General features: G+C 45.0%; 1 long non-coding RNA gene across 3 annotated transcripts; it reads left to right on the top strand.

Annotated features, from left to right (window-relative positions):
- The first annotated feature begins 624 nt into the window (after positions 1–624).
- LOC125754739 (uncharacterized) lies at positions 625–17,122 on the top strand. 3 transcript variants are annotated; one of them, XR_007409537.1, is made up of 4 exons: positions 626–1,536; positions 12,634–12,781; positions 13,448–13,605; positions 13,846–17,122. It is a non-coding gene; the product is annotated as an uncharacterized LOC125754739 (long non-coding RNA). The 3 variants fall into 3 exon arrangements; XR_007409536.1 differs by having other exon boundaries at positions 625–1,104; positions 13,448–17,122; XR_007409535.1 differs by having other exon boundaries at positions 629–1,536; positions 13,448–17,122.
- The last annotated feature ends 5,585 nt before the right edge of the window (positions 17,123–22,707 follow it).

Here is a 22,707-nt window from a genome sequence, read left to right as displayed (position 1 = left end):
TTATTGTCATACATATGGGACATACTTATACTAAAATGTTGCTCATTGTTTATCTGAAATTCGAATGTAGGTGGGTCTACTCTTTTTTTTTTTTGCTAAATATGACAACACTAAAATAAACACACTGTCAGCTGTGTAGAAATACTTTGAATACTTTGTGTTTTTTCTTCCCATCCCCCATTTAGACTTTTCTTTTAATTCAGGATAGGCTCAGAAAAAAACATGTAACTCGACTCGAGCCATTTCGATATATGTGTACATGTACACACATATCTATGCATATAGTATGCAAACATACATATACACGCATACACATGAGGCACACTAAGCGCCCAATATTATGTAATATGCTACATACACACAAGCACAGAAAGGACCTGAAACACAAGCAGAATCGGCTGTGTTGTTGATATGGCCATTCTGTGAAATGTATCCCGTGGTCCGTCATCCTTCCCTTGCGGTTATTTCAAGTGTAAGGCTGAGAAAGACACGGTTTTCTATCTAAATGAGACCTGCCGAGCCCCCTACGGAACTGGAAGAATGAGCGCTCCGAGCCGCTGGCAGCGGCGGCTTATTTACACGGATACGCCACCCCTTTCACATGGGCTGGACGCCACGTAGCCCTGGGGAAGGATTTTGCCGACGTACCCGGAACGGTTTCCACGTTTTTCTCAGCTTTAGGGAGGTTGCGCAGCGGCCTTCTGGGAGCCAAGGCAACGGAGACTTTCCCAGGCTCGTGAGAGTGTTCCCTGCTTTCGCGGCAGCGATGGCCCCCCTGTCCCGGTCTGCCTCCGGAGACGGAGGCCTCGGGTTCGGGGGTGGGGAAGCGTCGCAGTTCTTTCCGGAAGAGAGCGGAGCGCAGCCGGCCCGCCCGCTCCCCGCGGGCCCGCTGCTGTCCCCCGCGCAGCTGAGCCGTCGGGGGGGCGGCCTCGCCCCAGGCTCCCCACACCGGTCCTGCCGATCCGTCCGCGGCCTCGCTCTCCAGGGCCCGCCCTGCGCACCGCGGGGCACGCCCTCGCCTCGGCCCCCGCCGCGGAGCCCGCGCGCGCCTGCGAGTTGGGGGCGACGGCGGGGCCTGGCCTCCTGGGCGAGGAGAGAGGGGAGGTGAGTGAGACGGACGCACCTTCGCCCTGAGGAGCCCGCCGGCCTTCAGAGTCGCCTCCATCCTTCATCCCGCTGCTTAGTGTTCGCACTTCTCTGAACCCTTCTTCCTGCCTTGCGCCCGTTTTCATCTTGTTCTTCAGTCCGCCCGCGGTGGCCGCTTATTCGCCCCTTGGCTCCCTTAACGTTCTTCTGTCCTCGGGTGCGCGCCTCCAGTGCCCTGGTCTCCCGCCGCCTCCCATCCTCTAGTGGACATGGCCAAGGGTCGCAGATTTATGTAAAGCATTTATATTCGCGTTAAGTTGCCATTCATGAGCATGTTTTTATACTCCGCTGGACTGAGTTCGTGGAAAGGAGGATTTTATTCATTACAGAATTCACAGCGTCTAGCGCATCCATTGCGTGTTGGATGAGCAGATCGGTTTGAGATAACAGGTATGTAAGTGGAATATGTAGGGAGTTTGGAAGGGTCGAGGTTACGGTTGTCGTTGTTAGTTTTTTGTTTTTTGTTTTTGTTTTTGTTTTGATGATCGCTGTGCCCAGTGTGGGGCTCCAGTTGACAACCCCAAGATCAAGAGTTGCACGCTCTACCGACTGTGCCAGCCAGGCGCCTGGAAACGGGTTTAAATTAGAAAGTAGAACCTTTCTCCAAGAGGTGATTGGATGAGTGTAGAAAAAGTGATGTGCTCTACTGGATTTGAGGCTACCTACAAAGGTTTTGTTAAAAGGGGTCTCACTCTTGGGCGCCTGGGTGGCTCAGGCTGTGATCCCAGAGTTCCGGGATTGGAGCCCCACATCTGGCTCCCCGCAGGGAGCTTGCTTCTCCCTCTGCCTGTGTCTCTGCCTCTCTCTCTCTCAGAAATAAATAAAATCTAAGAAAAGAAAAGGGAGGTCTCACTCTTGACCTAAGAAAGGAGGAGGGTGAGATCGGCTTTCCTCTAATGAAAGTGAATATTGTAGTGGAAAGGTAGTTTAAGAAAGAGAAGGAAAAGAGTTTTAATTATTGCTGTGTGAGTGTTATGTCTACTGTTTATTGAACGTCAGATACCCCATACTGAGGGCCTTGAATGTGTTTTAAAAAATTAGAAATTTAAAAATCATTATAGGCATTGAGAGTTAGGTTGAAATTACAACAGTTGGGCCATGTCTTGATTATTCCTTTTCTTCCTAGCAGTGGGAGGTAATAAAGCATAGTGAGGAGGCGAGTCTCTGGATTCAGACTGCCGGAGTTTGAAGCTCTGCTTTGCCACTTATTACCTGTGTGGCCTTGAGTGTCAAGAGTTTAGCAAAGCTGCTCCACGGTACTGCTGTCTGGGCATCCATTTGGTTTCGTCAAGTGGCCTGCAGGGACCTTAAACTTACACTAGCCCTGCCTCATGCAAGCACATGCCCTAGATAGCAGCCCTCAAAATCACAGGCAAATGTTAAGTTCCTGGTATGACTTCCCCAATAGCCCTTGTGATCAACTGTTCCCCTGCCTCCCAGTGCCTGTTTGCTCTATAGGTCCCTTAGATAAGATCCCTGTGGGGCTTACCAAAACTCCACTCTTTTGGTTTAAATTGATGGATCTGGCCCTAACCTGGGAACTCCAAAGCCCTACGTCCAGAGACCCTAGTAAAGGCACTTGCCTCAGGTCCCTAGTCTCTATCTGCACTCTGCCCTGACCTCCTTGTGTGGCCTTTGGAGGCATTCCCTGTACTTCTTCCAGGTCTTGTGAGTAATTAACTGCTCTCTTTTAGTTTCTCTTGTGGTCTGGTGAACTTTGGCTCACCATCCTGCACCCTGTGTTCTACCTAACAAATGTTAATTGAACAAAGTCAGAGCATTGGGCAAGTTATTTAACCTCCCTAGTTTCATTTATTCACCTGTAGAAAGGGAATAAAAATAGTGCTGATATTTTTAGGGTTGTTGTAATGAGTTAGTGCCTGGAACAGAATATACATTCCTGTTAGCTACTAGGGTTTCATGCCTGGGAGCAGAAAGAGTAAAAGCAGTTCTGAGTTCGTTCACTGAAGACCTACATCCGAGTTAAATGTTTCAGAACAATGCCCCCAGTCTGTGTCAATCAAACCAAACAGCTTCTTATTTTAGAATTCTAACTAAAAGATGAAAGAACGATTTGCATTTGTGCATGTGGCACATAAATAATTTATCTTACTAGTGCAGATGAAACCAGGCAGCAGTAGAGACTATTTTAATGGTGTCCTGTTTACCTTGTGGGTGAGGGAGGGGTTTCCCTCCTGGCGTTAATGGGGAGGCTGAACACAGGACATCTGACACTGGACAGATGAGATCCATAGGCTGGCAGAGTACTGAAACCTACTACTCAGGGATAAAATCTGTAACTGGGCCCATCCCTTATAATAAAGAGGTTTTTTTTTTTTTTTTTTTTTTGGCTAGGGGATCTTATCTACAGGAGCAGAGTGGGGAGAAGAATCTGCAGTTAGGCCATTGGTTTTCCCAGATGTCAAGGCAGTACATAATAATAGGCCTTAATTTTACGCCGTACACCACAAGAACTGTGTGCCTTTGCAGCCTGGCAAGCATCATTGGTCCCTATAGTCCTCAAATTTTCCAAGAACTGTTATTTGTATGTTTATTTTTAGATTGCTTCTTGAAGTGGGAGACCCTCTCAATCTAACTCTGCATTGTTCTGATTGATACCTTTCCCCCTGAATAAATAAAAATTTATTTAAACAAACCAAATATGTTTATTTTTTTTAAGATTTTTTATTTATTTATTCACAAGAGACACAGAAAGAGAAGAAGAGACATAGGCAAAGGGAGAAGCAGGCTCCATGCAGGGAGCCCGATGTGGGATTCGATCCTGGATCCCAGGATCACACCCTGAGCGAAAGGCAGACGCTCAACCGCTGAGCCACTCAGGCATCCCAAATATGTTTATTTTGTAAGGATTTTTTTGAAAAACCAAACAGACACAAAAGCGGCTAGATTTTGCAGAATTGTGCCCATTTTTTTTCTTTTCAGTTTGCACATAACAAAAGTTGAAACAGAAGAAATGACAAATAGAGTAAGAACTTTAAAAATTATTTGTGTCCTCCAAAGAGCAACAGTGTACTACTCCTTTTCCAAAAAGAAGCTAAAGGGGAAGCATAGAGTGGGAACAAACTCTGAATCTCAATGAATACAACTTTTGTGACCTGGAACTTTTCAGAGCTCCCTGTACTGCCCTCTACTTCTAATACTTCATTTTTTTAAAATTGTCTTTACTAATTCTCGGGTTTCTGAAAACCAAAGCTTTAACCAGATTCAAATAGATTTCTTTCTCCTTTCATAAATATGTACAAACAAATGAAACTTGTTTCCAAATGTAAAACTGTGTCACATATTACAGAAGACAAATGAGCAATCAGGAACTATGTCATGCAGGAGGCAGAAGAGATGCACTTGACAGCCTCCCCAGGCTGCATTTCTAGCATGGCTACTCAGGCTGGCTGCAGTCTGTACCATTTGCATTATAACATCAATCCTAAGTGTTGAATTTACATTTATGATGAGTTTTTAATAATTTAAAGTTTAAAATGTAAAGGGAAAATAGGACTTAACTGGACCTATTGAATTGGACCTATTTATCTCCAGATAAATAGGCGCGCGCACACACACACGCACCCCATACACCCCACAATTTAGCCACTGAGTTATAATTTGGATGCCTGTATCTTCTAGGAGATTAAAGGGGGAGAGGATTGAAGATTTAGGAGCTCCTGAAGTATGTATATTGTCTACAGAGAATCCTTGTTATGGACTGAATTGTGTGTCTCCCCCCCCCCCCATTCAAATGTTGAATCCTAATTTTCAAAGTGACTGTATTTAGCAATATAGCCTTTAGGGGCACCTGGTTGGTTCAGTCTTGGGTTAAGCTTCTTTCTGCCATCTGTTCGGGTCATGATCCTGGGGTCCTGGGATCATGCCCTGCATCCAGCTCCCTGCTCAGTAAGGAGTTTGCTTTTCCCTCTGCACTCTCCCCCCCCAATTCATGCTCATGCGTGGTCTCTCTCTCTCTCAAATAAATAATCTTAAAAAAATAAAGCCTTTAGAGAAGTAATTTAGGTTAAATGAGGTCATAAGGCTAGAGCCTGAATTCAGTAGGACTGGTATCCTTAGAACAGGAAGTGATACCAGATATCTCCCCACCACCTTCCCATGTGTACACAGAGGAAAGGCCATGTAAGGACACAGGAAGAAGTCGCCAGTCTACAGGTGAGGAAGAGAGGCCTTCCAGAAATCAGTCTTTTTTTTTTTTTTTTTTCAGAAATCAGTCTTGATGGTACCTTGATCTTGGTTTCCTAACCTCCAGAATGGCGAGAAAATAAATTTCTGTTGTTCAAGCCACCCAGTATATTTTGTTATGGTATTCTTTTACTTTACAAAACAAAAAAATTGTTTAAAAAATAAAAACATGGCATATATCTAAGAATTCAAACATGTTGCTGGTGGATTTTAGGATGCTAAGTGTTCTTTTTTTTTAAGATTTAATTTATTTATTAGAGAGCACAAGCAGGGGGAGTGGCAGGGGGATAGGGCGAAGCAGGCTCCCCACTGAACAGGGAGTCCAATGTGGGACTCGATCCCAGGACCCTGGGCACTTAACCTACTGAGCTACCCAGTCACCCTGCTAAGTATTCTCTCTCTTTTTTTTAAGATTTTATTTATTTATTCATGCGAGAGGCAGAGACACAGGCAGAGGGAGAAGCAGGCTCCCTGCAGGGAGCCCGATGTGGGACTCAATCCCAGGACTGTGGGATCACACCCTGAGCCAAAGGCAGATGCTCAACCGCTGAGCCACCCAGGCGTCCCGTTTGTTAGCATTTTGACATTGTTTTTTCAGATATGGGATTTTTTCTTCTTTTTCTTTTTTCAAATATTTTATTTATTTATTTGAGTGAGCAAGAGAGAGAGCACGCATACGAGCAGGGGCAAAAGGAGAGAGAGAAGCAGACTCCCCTTCTGAGCAGGGAGCCTGATGAGGGGCTTGATCCCGAATCCCGGGATCATGACCTGAGCTGAAGGCAGAAGCTTTACCAACTGAGCCACCCAGGCACCACCAAATAAGGGATTTTTGCTGAGGTATCCAAGGTAGATTACAAATATCATACTTTGATGCTAAATATCTCTGTTTGCAGCTCTTTTATTAAAAAAAAGACATTTTCCTACTTAACCACAGTACCATTATCTCACCCATTAGATTAGCCCTGGGTGTTCTGGGCCCCAGGGCCACCAGAATATCCATCTCCATTTGGGCTCCAGAACAAAAATGGCATTATAGGGTCCATCTAAGATTATGATGGCAACATGACCCTTGGCAACAGGGGACATATTTTTGAGAATTAAAACTTTCTGATGGGGATGCCTGGGTGGCTCAGTGGTTGAGCGTCTGCCTTCAGCTCAGGGTATGATCAGGGTTCCCAGATCAAGTCCTGCATTGGGCTCCTCACAGGGAGCCTGCTTCTCCCTCTGCCTATGCTTCTGCCTCTCTCTCTGTGTCTCTCATGAATAAATAAATAAAATCTTTAAAACAAAACACTAAAAAAATGTGTTCTGATGTCTCCAACACTTGGCCCTCCTAGTCTTCTTTTTGTTTTAGTTAAGAGTCTCTTATGGTTTGTCTCCCTTTCTGTTCGCATCTTATTTTATTTTTCCTGCCCTTCTATGTTCATCTGTTTTGTTTCTTAAATTCCACATATGGGTGAAATCATACAGTATTTGTCTTTCTCTGGTTGATTTATTTCGCTTAACATAATACCCTCTAGTTCCATCCTTGTCATTGCAAATGGCAAGGTATCATTCTTCTTCTTTTTTTTTTTTTTAAGATTTTGTTTGAGGACAGGGGAAAGAAAGAGAACATGAGCAGAGTGTGGGGGTGGGCAGGGAGGCAGGAAAGGGGACAGAGGGAGAAGCAGACTCTGCTGAGCATGGAGCCCCATGCAGGGCTCAATCCTAGGACTCTAGGATCATGACCCAAGTGGAAGGCAGCTACTTAACTGACAGAGCCACCAAGGCTCTTCAAGATTTCATTCTTCATGATGGCTGCATAATATTCCTCTGTGTGTGTGTGTGTGTGTGTGTGTGTGTGTATACATATATAATAGCCCAGATGTCCATTGACAGATGAATGGATATCTGGGCTATTGTGGCTATTGTGGACACTGCTGCTATAAACATTGGGATGTAGGTGCCCCTTCAAATCACTATATTTGTGTCCTTTGGATAAATACCTAGTAATATAATTGCTGGGTCATAGAGTAGTTCTATTTTTAACTTTTAACTTTTTGAGGAACCTCCATACTGTTTTTCATAGTGGCTGCACCAGTTTGCATTCCCACCAACAGTGTATGAGGGTTCCCCTTTCTCTGCATCCTAACCAACAACTGTTGTTTCCTGAGTTGTTAATTTTAGCCATTCTGACCAGTGTGAGATGGTATCTCATTGTGGTTTTGATTAGTATTTTCCTGATGCCCAGTGATGTTGAGCATTTTTTATATGTCTGTTGGACATTTGTATGTCTTTTGGAGAAATGTTCATGTCTTCTGCCTACTTCTTGACTGAATTTGTTGTGTTTTGGATGTTGAGTTTGATAATTTCTTTATAGAATATAAAGATTATAGTTCTTTATCTTTTTTTCTTTATCTTTTTTTAAGGATTATTTATTTATTCATGAGACATACAGAGAGAGAGGGGGGCAGAGACACAGGCAGAGGGAGAAGCAGGCTCCATGCAGGAAGCCTGATGTGGGACTCGATCCCGGGACCCCAGGATCAGGCCCTGGGCTGAAGATGGCGCTAAACCGTTGAGCCACCGGGGCTGCCCTATAGTTCTTTATCAGATAAGATATTTGCAGATATCTTCTCCCATTCTGTAGGTTCCCTTTTAGTTTTGTTGACAGTTTCCTTTGCTGTGCAGAATCTTTTTATCTTCATGAAGTCCCAGTAGTTCACTTTTGCTTTTGTTTCCCTTGCCGCTGGAGATGTATCTAGCAAGAAGTTGCTGCAGCTGAGGTCACAGAGGTTGCTGCCTGTGTTCTTTTCTCAGATTTTGATGGATTCCTGTCTCACATTTAAGTCTTTCATCCATTTTGAGTTTATTTTTGTGTGTGGTATAAGAGAATGTTCCACTTTCATTCTTTGCACGTGGCTGTCCAATTTTCCCAGCACCATTTGTTGAAGAGACTGTCCTTTTTCCAGTGGATAGTCTTTCCTGCTTTGTCGAAGATGAGTTGACCATCAAGTTGAGGGTCCATTTCTGGGATTGCTGTTCTGTTCCATTGATCTATGTGTCTGTTTTGTGCCAGTACCACACTGTCTTGATGATCACAGCTTCGTAGTACAGTTTGAAGTCTGGAATTCTGATGCTTCCAGCTTTGTTTTTCTTTTTCAACATTCCTTTGGTTTTTCAGGGTTCTTTTCTGGTCCATATGAATTTAAGGATTGTTTGTTCCAGCTCTGAAAAATGCTGACGGTATTTTGATAGGGATTGCATTGAATGTGTAGATTGTTTTGGGTAGCATTGATCCTTTGGCTCAGGATCAGGACCTGAGCCAAAGGTTGACACTCAACCACTGAGCCATCCGGACACCCCAATAATTGTTTTTCCAATCCATAAGCATAGAATGTTTTTCTATATCTTTGTGTCTTTCTCAATTTCTTTCATAAGTGTTCTATAGTTTTCAGAGTACAGATCCTTTACTACTTTGGTTAGGTTTATTCCTAGGTATCTTATGGTTTTTTTTGTTTTGTTTTGTTTTTTTGTTTGTTTTTTTTTTTGTTTTTTTTTATCTTATGGTTTTTGATGCAATTGTAAATGCAATCAATTCCTTGATTTCTCTTTGTGCTACTTCATTATTAGTGTATAGAAATGCAACAGATTTCTGTACATTGATTTTATATCCTGTGACTTTGCTGAATTCATGTATCAGTTCTAACAATTTTGGGGTGGAATCTTTTGATTTTTTTTAAAGATTTTTATTTATTTATTTGATAGAGTGTGCACAAGCAGGGGGAGCAACAGAGGGAGAGGGAGAAGCAGGCTCTCCACTAAGCAGGGAGCCCGATGTGGGGCTCTGTCCCAGGACCCTGGGATCATGACCTAAGTGGAAGGCAGACTCTTAACTGACTGAGCCACCCAGGCACCCTTCCTCTTTTGGGTTTTCTACATGACCCATCATGTCATCTGTGAAGAGTGAAAGTTTGACTTCTTTGCCAATTTAAATGCCTTTTATTTCTTTTTTTGGTCTGATGGCTGAGGCTAGGACTTCAGTACTATGTTGAACAGCAGTGACGAGAGTGGACATCCCTGCCATGTTCTGACCTTAGGGAAAAAGCTCTCAGTTTTCCCCCATTTAGGATGATACTCACTATGGGTTTTTCATATATGGCTTTTATGATATTTTTTTTTAAATTTTTTTAAGGTATTTATTTATTTATTTGTGATAGTCACAGAGAGAGAGAGAGGCAGAGACACAGGCAGAGGGAGAAGCAGGCTCCATGCACCGGGAGCCCGATGTGGGATTCGATCCCGGGTCTCCAGGATCGCGCCCTGGGCCAAAGGCAGGCGCCAAACCGCTGCGCCATCCAGGGATCCCTGGCTTTTATGATATTGAGATATGCTCCCTCTATCCCTATACTGCAGAGAGTTTTTATTAGGAAAGGATGCTGTTGGGATACCTGGGTGGCTCAGTGGTTGAGAGTCTGCCTACAGCTCAGGGCGTGATCCCAGGATCCAGGATCAAGTCCCACATCAGGCTCCTTGCAGGGAGCATGCTTCTCCCTCTGCCTGTGTCTCTGCTTCTCTCTCTCTCTGTCTCTCATGAATAAATAAAATTTTTAAAAATCTTTAAAAAAAAAGGATGCTGTATTTTGTCAAATGCTTTTTCTGCTTCTATTGAGAGGATCATATGGTTCTTGTCCTTTCTTTAATTAACGTAGTGCATCATGTTGATTAATTTGTAGATGTTGAACCAGTCTTGTAGCCTAGGCATAAATCCCACTTGGTCATGGTGAATAATCCTTTTCATATACTGTTGGATCCTATTGACTAGTAACTTGGTGAGAATTTTGGCATCCATGTTCATCAGGGATATTGGTCTATAATTCTTTTTAGTGGAGTCTTTGGTCTTGGGATCAAGGTAATGCTGGCCTTATAGAATGAGTTTGAAAGTTTTCCTTCCATTTCTGTTTTTTTTAAAGATTTTATTTATTTATTCATGAGTGGCACAGAGAGAGACAGAGACAGACACACAGGCAGAGGGAGAAGCAGGCTTCCCACAGGGAGCCTGATGCAGGACTCGATCTCAGGACCCCAGGACCACGCCCTGAGCCAAAGGCAGATGCTCAACCACTGAACCACCCAGGCGTCCCCCATTTCTATTTTTTGAAACAGCTTCAGAAGAGTAGGTATTAATTCATCTTTAAATGTTTGGTAGAAGTCCACTGGGAGGGCCATCTGGCCCTGGACTATTGTTTGTTGGGAGATTTTTTTTTCAAGATTGATTGATTGATTGATTGATTGATTGATTCATGAGAGATACAGAGAAAGAGGCAGAGACAGAGGGAGAAGCAGACTTCCTGTGGGGAGCCCCATTCAGGACTCGATCCCAGGACGGGATCATGACCTGAGCCACCCAGGTGCCCCTGTTGGGAGATTTTTGATTACTGATTCAATTTCTTTGTTGGTTATGGGTGTGTTCAGGTTTTCTATTTCTTCCTGTTTTAGTTTTGGTAGTGCAAAGTTTCTAGGAATACATGCATTTCTTCCAGATTGCCTAGTTTGTTGGCATATAATTGCTCTTAATATTGCCCTATATTTGTATTTCTTAGGTGTTTGTTATTATCTCTCCTCTTCCATTCATGATTTTATTTATTTGGGTCCTTTCTCTTTTTGATTAGTCTGGCTAGGGGTTTATCGATCTTATTCTTTCAAAGAACCAGCTTTTAGTTTCATTGATCTGTTCTTTTTTTTTTCTATATCATTGATTTCTGCTCTAATCTTTATTATTTCGCTTCTCCTGCTGGATTTAGGCCTCATTTGCTGTTCTTTCTCCAGCTCCTTTAGGTGTAAGATTAGTTTGTGTGTTTGAGACTTTCTTCTTTCTTGAGAAAGGCTTGTATTGCTCTTAGGTCTGCCTTTGCTGTATCTCAAAGGTTCTGAACTGTCGTGTGTGTTTTTTTTAAAAGATTTATTTATTTATTTATTCATGAAAGAGAGAGAGAGAGAGAGAGAGAGAGAGAGAGAGAGAGAGAGAGAGGCACAGACACAGGCAGAGGGAGAAGCAGGCTCCAGGCAGAGAGCCTGATGTGGGACTCGATTCTGGGTCTCCAGGATCACACCCTGGGCTGAAGGCGGCGCTAAACTGCTGGTCCACCAGGGCTGCCCTGAACTGTCGTGTTTTTGTTTTCATTTGTTTCCATGTATTTTTTAAATTTTTCTTTAATTCCCCGGTTGACCCATTCATTCTTAAGTAGGATGCTCTTTTTTTTTTTTTTTTTAAATTTATTTATGATAGTCATAGTCACAGAGAGAGAGAGAGAGAGAGGCAGAGACACAGGCAGAGGGAGAAGCAGGCTCCATGCACCGGGAGCCCGACGTGGGATTCGATCCCGGGTCTCCAGGATCGTGCCCTGGGCCAAAGGCAGGCACCAAACCGCTGCGCCACCCAGGGATCCCAGTAGGATGCTCTTTAACCTGCATTTATTTATGTTCCTTCCAAATTTTCTCTTGTGATTGAGCTCAAGTTTTAACGTATCATGGTCAGAAAATATGCATGGTATAATCTCAGTCTTTTTTGTGACCCAGTCTGATTTGTGACCCAGCATGTGATTTATTTTGGAGAATGATCCATGTGCATTCTGTTGCTTTAGGATGAAATGCTCTGAAAAATCTGTGAAGGGGACGCCTGCATGGCTCAGCAGTTGAGTGTCTGCCTTTGGCTTGGAACGTGATCCCCGAGTGCCGGGATCAAGTTCCACATAAGGCTTCCTGCATGGGGCCTGCTTCTCCCTCTATGTCTCTGCCTCTCTCTGTGTGTCTTTCATGAATGAATAAATAAAAAAATCTTTCAAAAAAATCCATGGAGGCCACCTGGTGCAGTGTGTCATTCAAAGCCCTTGTTTCCTTGTTGATCTTCTGCTTAGATGATCTGTCCATTGCTGTGACTGGGGTGTCAAAATCCCCTACTATTATTGTATTATTATCAATGTTCCTTTAATTTTGTTGTTAATTGGTTTATATATTTGGCTGCTCCCAAATCAGGGGCATAAATATTTACAATTGTTAAATCTTCTTGTTTGATACTCTTTTATTATAAGTGTCCCTCTTTATCTCTTATTCCAGTCTTTGGTTTAAAATCTAGTTTGATAATAAGGATGGCTATTCCAGCTTTCTTTTGATGTCCTTTAGCATGATTAATGGTTCTCCACCTCCTTACTTTCAATCTGGAGGTATCTTTACATCTAAAATGAGTCTTTTGTAGACTGCATATTGTGATGAATCTTGGTTTTTAAAAATATTTATTTGCAGAGAGAGAGAGCACAAGCAGGGGAACAACAGAGGAAGAAGGAGAAGCAGACTCACTGTTGAGCATGGAGCCCTATATGGGGCTTGATCCCAGGACCCAGAGATCCTGACCTGAGCCAAAGGCAGCTGCTTACCCGACTGAGCCACCCAGGTACCCCTAGGTTTTGTTTTTTTAATCTAATCTGATACCCTATGTCTCTTGATTAGAGCATTTAGCCCATTTACATTCAGAGTAATTGTTGAAAGATATGAATTTAGTGCCATTATATTACCTGTAAAGTCACTGTTTCTGTAGATTGTCTGTTCCTTCTATTCTTAATGAGAGCCTTGCTGGATAAAGTATTCTTGGCTGCATATTTTTCCTATTTAGCACACTGAATATATCATGCCAGTTCTTTCTGGCTTGCCAGGTCTCTGTGGACAGGTCTGCTGCCAGTCTAATGTTTGTATCCTTGTACGTTAAGGACCTCTTGTCCTGAGCTGCATTCAGGATTTTCTCTTTTATCTCTGAAATTTGCAAGCTTCACTAATATATGTTGTGGTGTTGACCTATTTTTATTGATTTTTGAGAGGGGTTTCTCTGTGCCTCCTGGACTTGAATGCCTATTTCCTTCGTCAGATTAGGGAAGTTCTCAGCTATAATTTGTTCAAATAAACCTTCTGGCCCTCCCTTCCTTTTCTGGGACCCCTATTATCCAGATACTATTTTGCTTTATGGTATCACTGATTTCTCAAAGTCTCCCTTGTGGTTTAGTGGTTGTTTTTCTCTCTTTTGCTCAGCTACACTTTCTTTCTTTTCTTTTTCTTTTCTTTAAAGGTTTTTACTTATCTGATAGAGCACAAGCGGAGGGAGCAGCAGGGAGAGGAAGAAGCTGACTCCTCACTGAGCAGGGAGCCGGATGCGGGGCTAGATCCCAAGTGCCCAGGATTGTGACCTGAGCCGAAGGCAGTTGGCCAACTGACTGAGCCACCCAGGTGCCCCTCAGCTATTTTCCATCATTTTGTCTTCTACATCATAGACTCTCTCTCCTGCCTCCTTTATCCTTACTGTTAGAGCTTCCCTTTTAGACTGCATCTCTATAATACCATTTTTAATTTTGGCCTGATTAGATCTTAGTTCTTTTATTTCTACCATAACGGATTCTCTAGTGTCTTTCATGCTGTTTTCAAGCCCAGCTAGTATCTTTATAATCGTTTTTTTTTTTTTTATGATAGTCACACACACAGAGAGAGAGAGAGGCAGAGACACAGGCAGAGGGAGAAGTAGGCTCCATGCACCGGGAGCCCGACGTGGGACTCGATCCCGGGTCTCCAGGATCGCGCCCTGGGCCAAAGGCAGGCGCTAAACCGCTGCGCCACCCAGGGATCCCCTTTATAATTGTTTTGAATTCTAGTTCTGATTTCTTACTTATATCCATATTGATTAAATCCCTGGCAGTGAGTATATCCTTCCATTCTTTCTTTTGGGGTGAGTTTCTCTGCCTTGTCCTTATGTCCAGAAAAGAATAGAAGACAGAAAAGACAAAAATAACACCACCACCACCTGAAAAAGAAACAAACCAGAAGAAAACACAAACAATACAAAATAAGAAAAATCAAACAAGAAGTAAAACAGAACAAAACAATGAACTAGATCCCAAAATAGGAAAAAAAGGAAAAACTTATATATGTTCAAAAATAAAACAAAATATAATGAAAGGGAACCAAATATATATACATATACATGTGTGTATATATACATATATATGAACACTTTTATATAAAAATTAAAAATAATTTAACAATTGAAAAAGTAAGGGGCAAGTGGGTGGCTCAGGGGTTGAGCGTCTGCCTTCGGCTCAGGTCGTGATCCCGGGGTCCGGAATCTAAAATTTAACAAAAATCCCTTACCCCTGGACAAGCAGATCCCGGGGTCACATCGGGCTCCCTGCAGGGAGTCTGCTTCTCCCTCTGCCTGCGTCTCTGCCTCTCTCTTTCATGAATAAATAAATAAAATCATTTAAAAAAATTTTTTTGAAAAAATAATAGCTAAAAAGGAAAAAAAAACAAAACTGAAAGACTAAAGGATAATAAAAGACCATGAATGCTGTATACTGTTTTCCCTGATCGCTGAAGTTCTACAGTCCTGTATGATCATTAACCTTGGTATTAGCCGGAAGCTCCTGCTGGTGTCTGGGGGCGGGGTTTGTTGCACTGATTCTCAGTTGTCCTTGCCTGGGCGGAACTGCACCTTCCTTGCCAGGGGGCCCGGCTCAGTGTAAGCGGCTCCAGATTGCACTATGTGGTGCTGTTTTGCTCTTTGCTGGCTTTCAGCACTGATGTGGGGGATGAATATGGCAGGGCCCCCATCTCTAGCCCCCGAGCTGAAAGTTTGCACCCCCCACTCTTCAGTGAGCCCTCACGGAAAAGCAGTCACTCTTGTCTCCCTGGTTTCTGCCCACACTCTGTGTTCACCCAGCCTGTGACCGAGCATTTTTATCTTAGGCATGTGACCCAGTGTCGAGTCTCCAAACTTCACAGACTCCTATGGCACAGACCCACACCATTCCTCTCAGGGGAGGGCAGGGGTCTCTGGGCGCTTCTGCCTTTTGCCCGGCTCCTGCCCGGGAGAGTAGTCCTGCAAGTGGGCAGCAGTTCTCTGTTTATGGCAACAGCAAGCAAAGTCCGCGCCTAGGCCCGCTCTTTGCACCCAGCTTCCCCACTCTGATGCCTGGGAACCCTGCTGCACTCAGGCACCACTGTTCTTGTGGCCCTGGGGATCCTGAGACCACACCGTCCCACCTGGGATTCCGCCCCCACTTCACTACCTGAACACCTTTAGGCCAGGGACGTCCCCCACCAGAGCAGACTTCTAAACGTTCTGATTTTGTGCTCGGCTACTTCTAATACTTTGTAGTAGCCTTCTTAAGTAGGCTTCTTCCCCTCCACCTAGCCTCCAGTATATCGCTATATCACCTCAGGTTCACATTTTGGCACCTCATACCTTCCAAAAAGTAGTCACCTTTCTAATTTTAGAATTGCAGCATTTCTTATCTCAGATCTCTGATCGATTTTGCAGGTATTCAGGTGATTTGATAACCATCTAGCTGAATTCCAGGGACCAGACACACTTAGGGTCCCCTATTCCTCTGCAGTCTTAACTCACCCCTGTTGTGCCCAAGATTGTGAATCCGAGAAACCACCAAGGAGCCGACACCGATGCAAGTACACGAGGGTTTATTTACAAGCTCGAGCTTGGGTTCAAGTATACTCCACACAGCAGAGCAGGGGCTTGGACCCCTAAGTGGGTTACAGCTGGGTTTTTTATGGGCTGGTCTAGGGGATTTTCAGAAGAGGTGGAGGAATTTTTTTTTCTTTCCAATATGGGGAAAGGGTCGGGGAGTTTCTTATGATCTGATATGGGATTTCCTGCCGAGGACATTCTGCAGTTTTTCCTGTAAAGTTCAGCTCTTATTCCCAGGGGCCCAAGATGGCTGTACTTGTGCTAATGCTAAACTTGAGGTGGAATGGCCTTAATTTTTCTCGGCCTCCACAACCCCCAACAGTAACCCCTATCTCTGGTTTTGTATGCTTCAGCATTTCTCCCTATCTCGGATTTCTGTGAGCCTCGTCATGCAGCCCCTACCCGTGTCTCCCTTCCTAGTCCTGCATGTCATGGATGGACCTCCAGGGCATGGTGCTAAATTAAGTCAGTCAAAGACAAATATGGTATGATCTTACATGTGGAATCTATTTTTTTTAGAGATTTTATTTATTCATCTTAGAGAATGTGCACAAGTCAGGGAGAGAGGGAGAGGGAGAAGCAGGCTCCCTGCTGAGCCAGAAGCCCGATGTGGGGCTTGAACCCAGGATCTGGAGACCATGACCTGAGCAGAAGACAGATGCTCAACCATCTCAGCCACCCAGGTGCCCCTTACGTGTGGAATATAAAAAAATCCAAGGGGAGCCTGGGTGGCTCAGTTAAGCAGCCAACTCTTGATTTTGGCTCAGGCTCCTGGGATCGAGCTCTGAGTTGTGCTCTGCACTCAGTGGGGAGACTACTTGAGGATTCTCTCTCCCTCTCCCTCTGCTCGTCCCTTCATTCATGTTTGCACATGCTCTTGCTCGCTCTCTCTCTCAAATAAATAAATCTTTTTTTTTTAAACCCATAAAACAAGAAACCAAGCTTATAGAGAACAGATTGGCATTTGCTAGAGGTGGGAGATATAGGTGAAGAGGGTCAAAAGGTACAAACTTTTGGTTATAAGTCATGAGATATAATGTACGCATGATGACTAGTTAATAATACTGTACTGCATATTTTTAAAGTTGCTAAGAGGGTAGATCTTAAAGTTCTCAGCACAAGAAAAAAATTGTAACTGATGACATGTTAACTAGACTTAAATGATCATTTTGCATTGTATACAGACCATTATAACATTTCATTATGTTGTACACCTGAATCTAATGTATGTTGGTTATGCCTCAATAAAATTATTTTTTTAAAAAAACATTTCAGTTGACCTCACTGTCCACTCATCATCCATTATCCTAATTAACAGAATTTACATTGTATTTAATCCGTCTGGAAGTTTTCAAATTCTAAATTGTGACACTGTGGGCCTCCTCTCCCTGTCTGACTCTTTGCTTTTTCTCTCAGATTCAGGATCTAAGGCCCTTCCCCTGCATGAGTATGTAATTGTAAAGAAGGATTCACATGTAAAGAAGGATTCACATGCACCAGTAGTTAAACCTCCACAAACAGTCGGAGCCCACAGTGGGCTGTCATCCTGGCCAATATTAGGTCCCTGTTCCCAATACTTCATAAAACAGGTCTATTATATTTGCAAAAGAGTTAAGGAAAAGCATATGTTAAGAGTTTCTTGGAATTCAGGCTGTAGAGTTTGAAAGTAGATGAGAACATTTTCTTTCTTTTCAGAACTCCATCAAGGGACCACTACATAAACCCAGCGAAAGCAAGTCACCAAACTTTTTCTTTTCCTCTGAGTTTGCTTTGCCTGTTTGAGAAGGAAGAGGCCTGAGCCTCCCAAGTCCTGGCCACACCTGCCTGGTGAGCCCAGCTGTGGCCTTAGGTTGCAGCACTCAGGGGGCTGCTTTGTTTTTTTTTTTTTAACAAGACTTTTTTTTTCTTTTTTTTTTTAATTTATTTATTCATGATAGTCACACGGAGAGAGAGAGAGGCAGAGACACAGGCAGAGGGAGAAGCAGGCTCCATGCACCGGGAGCCTGATGTGGGATTCGATCCCGGGTCTCCAGGATCACGCCCTGGGCCAAAGGCAGGCGCCAAACCGCTGCGCCACCCAGGGATCCCAGGGGGCTGCTTTGTTGAGCTGCTTTTCAGACACCCACTGCTAGAGCCACATCCTGTTTCCAACAATGCATTCACACACGCTCTGCAGCAAAGCTAATAATGAGCTCATCCTGATTTTCCACCTGCAATACTTTGATAAAATTTCCCTGTCATCTCAAGTTATCACCGTTTGATCCCATGACACACAAATAAATCATCACTGCTTGAGAAAATGGAAAAGTAAAAAAAAAAAAAAAGAAAATAGAAAAGTACTTCAAATTAACATAGGTACAAATCTACCTAAAATTGACAGCCTTCCCCTACCCATCAAATTCCAGAAAACCCACCTGTTTGTAATTGTACTGCCAAAAGCCGGGGGGGGGGGGGGGGGGCGGGGAATGTCCTTTAGACATTAGAAAATCCTCAAGAGAATATTTACTTATACCTTTGGTAAGAGCTTCATAACATTGAACTTGTGTGGCATCTGCAATCCCTGTGTCAGAACACCCATTTTCACCCTTTTTTTAGCAGTGGAAGTTTATCCATTGTTGTGTTTTTTTTTTTTTTTTGCTTTGGTTTTTAGACAAATTTAGGGATGCCTCTCCCTACATTGCTTTACCAAATGCTTAAAAACAACAGGAGGACTTGGACTGGAAGCTCTCTTCCTCCATCAGCCTCAAAATGACTAAGCAGACATTAGGCACTCCTATTCTGTGTTCTGTGGACAAATGGCTCCCTTGCACTAGTGCCAACATACTTAGAAAATCACTCATTTTAGCTCAGAGCTTCTGCTTGCTTTTTAATATTTTAAATAATTGAGTAGTTGAACTCTCTTATACGCAGCCGCTTCTCGGTGCATTAATGTTCCAGCATGACTACACAAGAAACAGATACTAGTTTACGAAGGGCTACCATATCCACCCTAAAGGATTTCTGTTAGGAGTTGAGCTTTATTGCAAAAAAAAAAAAAAAAAAATGGCTGGCAGCCCGGGTGGTTCAGCAGTTTAGCGCTGCCTTCGGCCCAGGGCGTGATCCTGGAGACCGAGGATCGAGTCCCACGTTGGGTTCCCTGCATGGAGCCTGCTTCTCCCTCTACTTGTGTCTCTGCCTCTCTCTCTCCCCCTGTGCCTCTCATGAATAAATAAAACCCTTCTTTAAAAAATTGCATATGTATAGCACAGGTGTAGAAAAATGGTTCTACTTTCATTTCCTTTAGGAATTAACATTTCCATTGGTAATGGGCAATTTCCATAATCTGGAATTTATCTGATTTTCTATCCCTTAAAGCCCCCAAATTCAAAACTTGTTTTCTGATCATGGAAAACAATAAAAATCAACATGAAAAAGCCCAGGACAAAAGTCCTGAAGCATGTTTTAGAATGGCTGCCTGGCCCAATTGCTTTTCACAGGTTGACTCACCTGCACTGTGGTTTCATTTACACCCATGCTTACTGCAAGCTCCTTTCTGAGAGGAGAAAATCACCAATGCCCGGTATTTGGAGATGTGGATGACATTAAATACACGGAGATTATTTCAGGCTTGTTTTGAGATTTCTATCCCCTTCATGCCCCTCCTCCCAGGACACTTATGTAAATACTCAGTTTGAGGTTTGCTTTAGGGGATGGTTTTGCCTCCCATGCAAAATATAATGTAGGACTAAATAAATCAGTAATCAAGGTACACTTTTTTTAAAAAATGATTTTATTTATTCATGAGAGACACAGGCAGAGACACAGGCAGAGGGAGAAGCAGACTGCCTGCAGGGAGCCCAATCAGGACTCAAACCCAGGACTGCGGGACCATGACCTGAGCAGAAGGCAGATGCTTAACCACTGAGCTACCCAGGTGTCCCCAAGGTACGCCGTTTAGTGCGGTACTTAACGTGAACATTAAAGTCATTGCAAAAATAACTTATGATATAAAAATTATCAAAATTTAAATATAGGTAGGACCTGATCCTGTACTTGCTCCACCGTGTCATGCACAGCCCCAATAAAACGTTATTTACAAAACAGGATTCTGACCGATGTTTCCCTACTTCCATTTTTTTTTAAGATTTATTTATTTATTTATTTATTTATGATAGACAGAGAGAGAGAGGCAGAGACAGGAGGAGAGAGAAGCAGGCTCCATGCCGGGAGCCCGACGTGGGACTCCAGGATCGCGCCCTGGGCCGAAGGCAGGCGCCAAACCGCTGAGCCACCCAGGGATCCCCCCTACTTGCATTTAAACCCTGCGTGATGGGCAGCCCCGGTGGCTCAGTGGCTTAGCCCCGCCTTCAGCCCAGGGCCTGATCTTCGAGTCCCGGGATCGAGTCCCACGTGGGGCTCCCTGCCTGGAGCCTGCTTCTCCCTCTGCCTGTGTCTCTGCCTCTGTGTCTCTCATGAATAAATAAATAAAGTCTTAAAAAAAAAACACTGCATGAAAATATTTGCCTTGATGGCCAGTGGGTTTGCCCCCACCCCGGAGTCTTGGGTGGGGGACCCTGGTGGCCTTCGGCCGGTTAGGTGGCTTTTGGCTCTGAAGACGGGGGCGGCGGGGGGGGGGGGGCTTGGCGGGCGAGCACGCGGCCGGGGCGTGGCCACGGTGTGGGCGGGGCGGGGCGGGGCGGGGCGGCGGCTGCAGGGCGCTGCCGGCAGGGGGCGCGCGCGGGCCGGGTGTCCTAACTGGCCGCTCAGCGGGCGGCTCCAGATTCCCGCGGGGCGCCGCCCGGGGAAGGGGCTTTGGAGCGTGGTGCGAGCCCGCCGCGGGCGCGGGCGCGGGCGGGGAAGCGGGAGAACGGAACTTCCCACCACGCCCCCGGGCCCTGGGAGACGCCGGGGAAAATGGCTCAGCGCTCGGCCTCGCGGGACGCAGGTCGGTGCAGGGCTGTCGCCCCGAGCTCCTCCAGGGCGAGGGACTGAGAGGTAGGGCTGGACAAGGCGCGGGGCCCCCGGCAGCCAAGCGACGGTAGTGCCGCTCGCCGTGTGGGCTCCGAGCACGACTCTTCCCTTCCGGCCGGTGGACAACTAATAGGTGGGACTCCGGGTGGGGGTCCGTTCGCACCCAGAGTCCGCGAACCCCGTGATTCGGACGAAGCGATTAACGTGAGGGCTGCTTGCTTCCAGTCTTTGCGATAATGAGCTGAAAGCGGAGCCCCTTGGGTGCTCAGATGCACCCTACAAGAAACCCCACACGCCCCTTGAGAAAGTCCCAAGTACTCCACGTTTTTTAGTAGTAAACCCACGTCTGGGTGCAAGTGGCCCCCCTGCCCAGTGCTTAGTGTATTCAAGAACCCTGGCAGTACAAGGGGCCCATCCTTTGACTTTGGACACAGCGGTGGAGTCCGCTGGGCTCCGCTCCGTGGCTGCAGGTGCCCCACAACAGTGCAAGTTTGCCCTTTACTGGGCCTGTGTTGTGGACCAGGGCGAGTTTCCATAGTCCCCTCCACCCCAACTATCTTCCTGAATTCTTGTTCCCCACTGAAAAATGTCAACTAAGAGCCAGGCCAGACTGATGGCTTTTTTTTTTTTAAGATTTTATTTATTTATTCATGAAAGACACAGAGAGAGAGAGGCAGAGACACAGGCAGAGGGAGAAAAGCAGACTCCATGCAAGGAGCCTGATGTGGGACTCGATCCCGAGACCTCAGGATCAGGCCCTGAGCCAAAGGCAGATGCTCAACCGCTGAGCCCCCCATGTGTCCCCCTTTATGGTTAAAATGTATTTACAGGTACCCTGGGACGTGTTAATATCCTAAATATTGAGAAGGGGACCATGCTGGACAACTGTACCTGGTAAAAACCTGTACAACCACCTTTATCATCGTCCCCTTTTTACAAAAATTTGGCCAGGGTGGGATGGTTCTACCTCACCATAGCCAAGCCACGCCGTGCCTTGATGAAGGAAAGGGTTCTGCTCACGTGACTTGCAGATGTGGCCTTTCTTCTAGCGAGTTGGAAGAGAAAAATAAGGGCAGGAGAGGGAGGCTGAGCCTGCTGTGTCAGCAACCCCGCCATTGAGGGGACATGGGAATTCGATTCAACAGCTCCGTAGTACCTTTATCCTGGAGGCATCAGTTTATCATTTTTGGTCATTAGTTAATTCCCTGTATCAATGCTTTTAAATTTTTCATTTCTTTTTTATTGTAGAGTAAGCAGGGGGAAAGGCCGGTGAGGGAGAGAGAATCTCAAGCCGGCGCTCTGCTGAGTGCGGAGCCCATGGGGGTGGGGGCTTGATCTGAGGACCATGACCGGAAGCAAAAACCAAGAGTCAGAGGCTCAACCGACTGAGCCGCTAGGTACCTCTTAAATTTCTTATTCTTTTATATTTTATGTATTTATTCATGAGAGACACACACAGAGAGGCAGAGACACAGGCAGAGGGAGAAGCAGGTTCCCTATGGAGAGCCCAATACAGGACTCCATCCCAGGACCCCAGGATCATGCCCTGAGCCTAAGGCAGATGCTCAACCGCTGAGCCACCCAGGCGCCCCTAAATTTCTCACTCTTTTTTTTTTTATGATAGTCACACACATACAGAGAGAGTGAGGCAGAGACACAGGCAGAGGGAGAGGGAGAAGCAGGCTCCATGCACCGGGAGCCCGACGTGGGACTTGATCCCGGGTCTCCAGGATCGCGCCCTGGGCCAAAGGCAGGCGCTAAACCGCTGTGCCACCCAGGGATCCTTCTCTTTTTTTTTTTATCACACTTTAGTGCTGGTGTGATGGAGAGGGGGTAGTGTAAGATTTGTGCACACATCCTTAATGTGGTCTTTGGAAGTCTGTCTTTGAGAGTAGCAGTTATTT

This window comes from Canis lupus, chromosome X (genome assembly GCF_003254725.2).
Source record: "Canis lupus dingo isolate Sandy chromosome X, ASM325472v2, whole genome shotgun sequence".
In the NCBI taxonomy this organism is placed as follows: domain Eukaryota; kingdom Metazoa; phylum Chordata; class Mammalia; order Carnivora; family Canidae; genus Canis; species Canis lupus.
This window is presented reverse-complemented; position numbering and strand designations above follow the sequence as displayed.